Below are 7318 nucleotides of genomic sequence, written 5' to 3' on the forward strand. Positions count from 1 at the left end.
ATCAGGGTCCAGAAACCAGGGTCCTCTCTATCTGAAACAACTAGCGTCTGTGCCAGGATATTCTTCATTGGTATACCACCCCCAGTGAACTGTGGGCCCCACGTGCATCCCCCCAAAAAGAAGTATGTTTATTTAAATTGAATGTGGTAAATAAGCATGGAGGAGAGACTTGGAGACCAAAGAAGGTGAGGGGCTCTCACGGAGTCTCATAGAGACAGAATAAGGAGGGTTTAAAGGAAGGAGACAGTGCCATTATCTAAGCAGTCTGCCTCAACTTAGCCACTAATTTTAATATATTCATGAGTACATTAATCTTTTTAAACTCCTCTGAGTAAAGGCTCCAGCTTCTTTGTCCTTCCCTGCTCCCCTCCACCCCCTGCATCCACCAACCACCTGGTCTCTGGCCTCCGCTGCTGGGTGGGAACTCTCAGAGTGCAGGGTCAGGGCAATCACCCCATTAGCCATACCCTGGGGACAGTCTGGGTCACTGCCCTTTCAGAAAGATTTGCCTAACAGAAGGGGAGGGGTTGGAGGAAGAGCTAGAGAAAGGCATAGAAACAGATTAAGGACAGGAGGGGGAGGGGGTGCCATATGGCATAAAGGAGGCATGTTTAAAAAGATTAGCTGCTGTTCAATCAGAAAGACTTGTGTCTGGGGCAGGGGACACGTTAGAAACCTAGAGAATCACAAAGAGCCTCGTGGAGTGAACAATGAATTTCTTTTTTTTTTTTTTTTTTGAGACGGAGTCTCGCTCTGCCGCCCAGGCTGGAGTGCAGTGACTGGATCTCAGCTCACTGCAAGCTCCGTCTCCCGGGTTCACGCCATTCTCCTGCCTCAGCCTCCCGAGTAGCTGGGACTACAGGCGCCCGCCACCTCGCCCGGCTAGTTTTTCGTATTTTTCAGTAGAGACGGGGTTTCACCGTGTTAGCCAGGATGGTCTCGATCTCCTGACCTCGCGATCCGCCCTTCTCAGCCTCCCAAAGTGCTGGGATTACAGGCTTGAGCCACCGCGCCCGGCCCAATGAATTTCAAAAGAAAAAAAAGAAAGAATGTCTTTTAAGTTTATGAGGTGATTTTAAACCAAATCAAGGGAAGTCTGATTTTATGCAGTGGAGAGAATCCATTACCATGAGAACAGCACAAGTTGGCAATATAAGTCACATTCCCAAAAAAAGCACAGAAAAATCTACTATTAATAAACCCACAATGGAGTATTAAATGAATGATAGCTGACATTCAAGAGGCCAATTCATCCCTTGGAGGCCCTGTGAAAGATAGACTCCGCAGCTGAAGAAGAGGGCTGACCCAGCTTTTTCCATTTTTAGGTTCTTGGGCAATGTAGGGAAGAGCTGCTCTCATTTCCAATACCATTGTTCTCTACATGTTCCACCTAGAGAATAATCAACCTACAAAAAATGATATTTTCTAGATGTCTTCTAAAGATTTTGCAAATCAAATTTCTACAATCTACCATGTTATAAATAATTTTGAATTTGTAGGCATAAACAACAGTTACATAAATATCCTAGCCCAGGTTGTAAATGTAATTAGACCTAAGGATCAGAATAAAAGTGGAAACCTACAACAGACTTCAATTTTGCTAAAGTGAAGGGAAGTATTGAGGCAATTACAGGGTACTTTGGGAAACTCCACAGGCAATTGAGAACAAGGCTGACTTGGAAGATGAGCTGCTTTCATGAGGGTCACTTTTAGAGGCACCAAGGCGGTAAGTAGCAAATGGAAAGACAGAAAGAAGGACTTATTCTTACCTTGTAACAAACCACACACACACACACACACACACACACACACACACACACAGAGAGAGAGAGAGAGAGAGAGAGAGAGAGAGAGAGAGGGAGACGAGGCCTAGCCTGTGAGAGTGATCAGAGCAGATACTCACTGAAGCTGAATTCTACCTTGTCACAGGTAATCCCAGAAACATGTCAGCCAGTCAAGAATCACCGGATGGCATTCAAAATTCAGAATGGCCCCACACAGAGGCAAGATGTTTATGAGGCTCTTTTGGGGTTGACTGCACTACAACAAATTTTAGATGTAACAGAGTAATTTAAATATTTCCCTGGGGACTGCTTTAGAATGGACAGGACATTTTTTAATCACTTGAAGTTGCTGCCAAGGGAGATATTACAAATGGATGGATCGTTTTGGGTGATTTTAAGGAACTGGCAAAGGACCTGTTGGAAGCATGACTTCACTTTGCTCTTCAGATTCATTGCCAAGGGCAATGACATTACTTTTGCTAGGGGCAAAACCAGTCAGCTTCAGTAACTGTGGCCAAGCAAGCTGCTAGCAGCAATGCCAGAACATTGTTGCTGAGAAAATAGAATTTATATTAAGAATTCCAGGAAGTCAAGAGGTTTCTGGGTAATGCATAAATCGCAGAAAAATTTTTTACACTTTTCAGATCAAATGTTGCCTCTCCAGTGATGTAATAAATTCAAGAGGCCATGAGGCCTTTACGTCTTACTTCAAGCTGCTTTGAAGACCTAATTGTTCATTTAAAGATGTAATGCTCTATTTATCAGAAACACCCTCTCTGAAGCCCTTAAGGAATGACTAGGATGAGGGGACCTCCATCCTTGGATTAGAGCTATTAAGGAGCTGCCTTCTTGTGATACAGGTACTTTCTCCTTCCAGGAGGGGGTCCTTGCTCTTCATAAATGCCCCCTGAGACTTTTTTTTTTCTTTTAAGATATGGTCTTGCTCTTTTTGCTCAGGCTGGAGTGCAATGGCACGATCTCTGCTTACTGCAAGCTCCACCTCCCGAGTTCAAATGATTCTCCTGCCTCAACCTCTTGAGTAGCTAGGATTATAGGTGCCCACTACCATGCCCAGCTAATTTTCATATTTTTAGTAGAGATGGGGTTTCACCATGTTGGTCAGGCTGGTCTCGAATTCCTGACCTCAGGTGATCCGCCCGCCTTGGCCTCCCAAAGTGCTGGGATTTACAGGCATGAGCCACCGAGCCTGGCCTGCCCCCTAGGACTTTTGAAGCCAGCCTCCTTCCCAGCACCTTGTGCTACCAGAAACTTTATATTCACTAGAAAATGGATTTTTATTAACTTTAGGTCTTCTTGTCTGTTCCTGATGCCATCTTTGTCCCCATCAGTAACATGGATCCTTAAGCTAAAAATAAATTATTACTTTATACACTTTAGTTGTGCAAAAATAAGCAAACACAAGAAAAGCACAAAGAGGAAAATGTTAAGTAACTATACATTCACCACTGCAAGATTATCTCCATGTACCACTTAATGGTTTTAATTTTTCCAAAATTCCAGCTATGCCTTTTCATGCTTTCCCCCTGGGGTGCAAGCTCCCCAGAGCCAGCTCAATCTCATTCATAATAGTGTAGTAACTTCTGGTTATTAAAGCTGGCCCATTCTGGTTCTGAAGACTTAGTTCATTTTGTTCTTTAATCTCCTATTTGAGTCAAAGTTCTCCTTCGCCTTACTCCCTCTCTGCTTTTTGTCCCACTCCCTTTGTGGTACATGTGTACTTCTGGGGTTGGGGTCAGAGAAAGAAAGGAAACAATTCACCACTGCGAAGGCTATCATTTGCCACTTCCTCTCATCAAATCTGCAATTGGGCCCACTGTAGAGGAGATCAATGCTAAGCAACACCCCTAAGCACTGGCTGTCCCTTGCATCTTCTAGCTGCTGGCCTCTCTCTGCATTTCTCTGAAGCTTGTGCCTCTTGACTCCCTACTGTGTGTATTTTTCTTGGGAGTAGGGTAGAGCTGGAAAACCCATAGCTCCCAATCTCCTCCAGGGCCCTTGTTTCCATGCCTCTTGGACACCAGAAATTAAAGGAAAATATTTTTGCTTCCTATTTACCTGGCAACTCCATCACCCTATTCTAGAGTTCTTGACCCATTTCCAGTGGCTCTAGGCCTACCTAGTCTGCAAAGCAGGGTTGGTGATTAAGCGGAAGTCTAACCACTGCTGTTCTCTGAGGCCTCTCTCTAGTGGTGCACTGGAACCAGCTCATCCCAGCTCATGAAAGCCAATTGTTAAATTTTCTGAAAATGTGTTAGCCAGTTGATGGATGTCACATTGCTAGCTTGAAATTGGCCATAGTGGGAGTATTTACACAACAGAGATACCTCCAACGAGTTGTTAAACATTCACCAGTACACCATTGCCTCTCTTCACCAAGAAGAGGAGTAGTAGGGATAGGGACAGGTTTCTCTTCACCATCATTGCAGTTTTCTTTTCTTTTTTTTTTTTTTTCCAGACGGAGTCTCGCTCTGTCGCCCAGGCTGGAGTCCAGTGGCGCAATCTCCACTCACTGCAAGCTCCGGGTTCACGCCATTCTCCTGCCTCAGCCTCCCGTGTAGCTGGGACTACAGGCGCCCGCCACCGCACCCGGCTAATTTTTGTATTTTTGGTAGAGACGGGGTTTCACCATGTTAGCCAGGATGGTCTCGATCTCCTGACCTCGTGATCCGCCCATCTCGGCCTCCCAAAGTGCTGGGATTATAGGCATGAGCCACCACGCCCGTCCTCATTGCAGTTTTCAAAAGGCAAACTCTATTCTCTTTTCAGGCCAACTCTTGGTGGGTAGCTGGGGTGGAGGTGATGATAGGGTCAGTTCAGCTGAAATGGCACCTTTTTAAGTAGCCCTATGGGAAGTGACTGGCCCTGATAACTGGGGCTATTAGATTGCTTTTAATGGCTACCTACCATTTCGTTGTATCAATGAACCATGACTATTGGAATCAGTCTCTCACTTTGGACATTAGATTATATCCAGTCTTTTACTATGTTAAAGAATGATGTAAAGAACATACTTACTGGGGGTTGGTTGTGAAGAGCACCAAAAAAAAAAAAAAAAAAAAAAAAGAAGAGAACATACTTTTACAGAAATCTTGTGTTTGATTAAATAGGCCCTCAATAAATGTTGGCTATTATTACAGTTATGATAATAAAGAGGAGGATTTTTAAGTAGTTTCCAGGCTCAGTTGAGGACATGGATGATACTTATCACACCTTTCCACTTACTTTTCTCATCAACATCCTTAATTCTGGCAGTCAGAATTATATCCCCCAGGCAGGAAATTGGAAGCTTCCTCTCTGGGAAATTTGATTGGCTTAAGAGAAAAGGCCCAGGCCGGGAGCGGTGGCTCAAGCCTGTAATCCCAGCACTTTGGGAGGCCGAGACGGGTGGATCACGAGGTCAGGAGATCGAGACCATCCTGGCTAACATGGTGAAACCCCGTCTCTACTAAAAAATACAAAAAACTAGCCGGGCGAGGTGGCGGGCGTCTGTAGTCCCAGTTACTCTGGAGGCTAAGGCAGGAGAATGGCGTGAACCCGGGAGGCGGAGCTTGCTGTGAGCCGAGATCCGGCCACTGCACTCCAGCCTGGGTGACAGAGCGAGACTCCGTCTCAAAAAAAAAAAAAAAAAAAAAAAAAAAGAGAAAAGGCCCACAGATACTAATAATTGTAGGGTCTGCCAAGGAAGTGGCCACGTCCACCTAAGGACATAAGACTAATCAATCAATAATTGCTCCCTGCATTTCCCCACACACAGATTTTCAGTTTCCACACTCCTAAATACAAATGAATAGTTAAGGATAGTCAAGCACTGGAGGAAAGTCTTTAATAGAATAAAAGAATATGAGACAAACATTGAAAAAAGGAACTTGGAAGAAATAGAAATAATGTAGGTAGAAGAAGAAGCCATACAAATCCCTATAATTAACATTTTCAGAGAGATGCGTAGATACATCATGTCCATGAAACATGGATCCTAGAAGTAAAAAAGAAACATTCTAAGAATAAGAATGGAATTCTGTCTGTGTCAGGGTGGTGCATGGTCCACAATGAGAAACAGAGATGCTCAGGCTGTGCCCTCAAGATGACCAAGTGGGAGACAGCAGCACCAGTGGTGGCAGAAACCCCTGACATCAAGTTCTTTGGGAAGTGGAGCCCTGATGATGCACAGATCAGTGACATTTCCCTTCAGGATTACACTGCCATGAAGGAGAAGTATACCGAGTACCTGCCTCACAGCATAGGGTTGTATGCCACCAATTACATCCACAAAGTGCAATGTCCCATCATGGAGCACTTCACTAACTCAATGGTGATGCGTGGCCACAACAGCAAGAAGCTCATGACTGTGCCTTGTCAAGCATGCCTTCAAGATCATCCACCTGCTTACAGGCAAGAACCCTCTGCAGGTTCTGGTGAATGCCATCATCAAAAGTGGCCCTGGGAGGACTCCACATACATCGAGCAAGCTGAGACTGTGAGACAGGAGGACGTGGACATGTCCCCACTGTGCCATGTGAATCAAGCCATCTGGCTGCTGTACACAGGTGCCAGTGAGGCTGCCTTCCAGAATATCAAGACCGTCACTGAATACCTGGCTGATAAGCTCATCAACACTGCCAAGAGCTCTTCCAACTCCTATGCCATTGAGAAGAAAAAGCTGGAGCTTATGGCCAAGTCCAACTGCTGATTTCCTGGCCGTAGCCCATTAAACCTGTCTGCCTTTCAGGGTGGCCCCACACACACACAAAAAAAAAAAAGAGAAGAAAAGAAAAAAAATGAGCTCTTAAAAACTCAAACTACTTGAATAGAAATTTTTTAAAAATTAAAAGTTTATTTTATAGGTATCTATGGATATATTTTTAATTAATCTCTAAGAATGTAAAACAAAAGTGCAAAGAGTTGGGGGAAAGAGAAAAAGAATAGGAGAATTAGAGAACCAATATCCATTAGGAATGCCCAGACAGAGAACAGGAAAATAGAGGGGAAGAAATAATCAAAGACACAATAAAAGAAATTTCCCTCCAAACAGAAGGAAATGAGTTTACAGACTAAAGGGCCAACTATGTATTTATTATAATGACTATATGACACAGAGACACATTATTGTGAAATTTCAGAATGCTGAGGATAAGGTCTCCAAAAATTTACCTCTCACTAATCATTTCTCAGGAAGCCACCAGAACATGTGCTCTACCAATACAAGGGAGTGGCCAAAGGAATATATGGGGTCCAGGAAGCAGAAGGTTGAACACAAGAGACTGATAAAGAAAATTCCCAGGATGGAGGTGAAAGGAAAGCCCAGGAAGAAAGCTGTGCTGTGGGTTAGGGATAGGTAGATGGAAGGGTCTGGAAAGATGTATCCAGGAAAAAGATGGAACCAACAAATTACCTGATATGTTGGCCATATTGAGAAGAGTTTTAGAGTCCTTTTGTAAAGCCTGGGGTTGGGTTAGTACTAATAGGCACAAAAAACTAAGCTAGTGAAAAAGAAAATCATCATTAATTCTTTTTTT

The 7318-nt window shown here is 44.0% G+C and overlaps 1 pseudogene; it reads left to right on the forward strand.

Annotated features, from left to right (window-relative positions):
* The first annotated feature begins 5886 nt into the window (after positions 1–5886).
* LOC126945866 (40S ribosomal protein S5-like) lies at positions 5887–6492 on the forward strand (annotated as a pseudogene).
* The last annotated feature ends 826 nt before the right edge of the window (positions 6493–7318 follow it).

This window comes from Macaca thibetana, chromosome X (genome assembly GCF_024542745.1).
Source record: "Macaca thibetana thibetana isolate TM-01 chromosome X, ASM2454274v1, whole genome shotgun sequence".
In the NCBI taxonomy this organism is placed as follows: Eukaryota; Metazoa; Chordata; class Mammalia; order Primates; family Cercopithecidae; genus Macaca; species Macaca thibetana.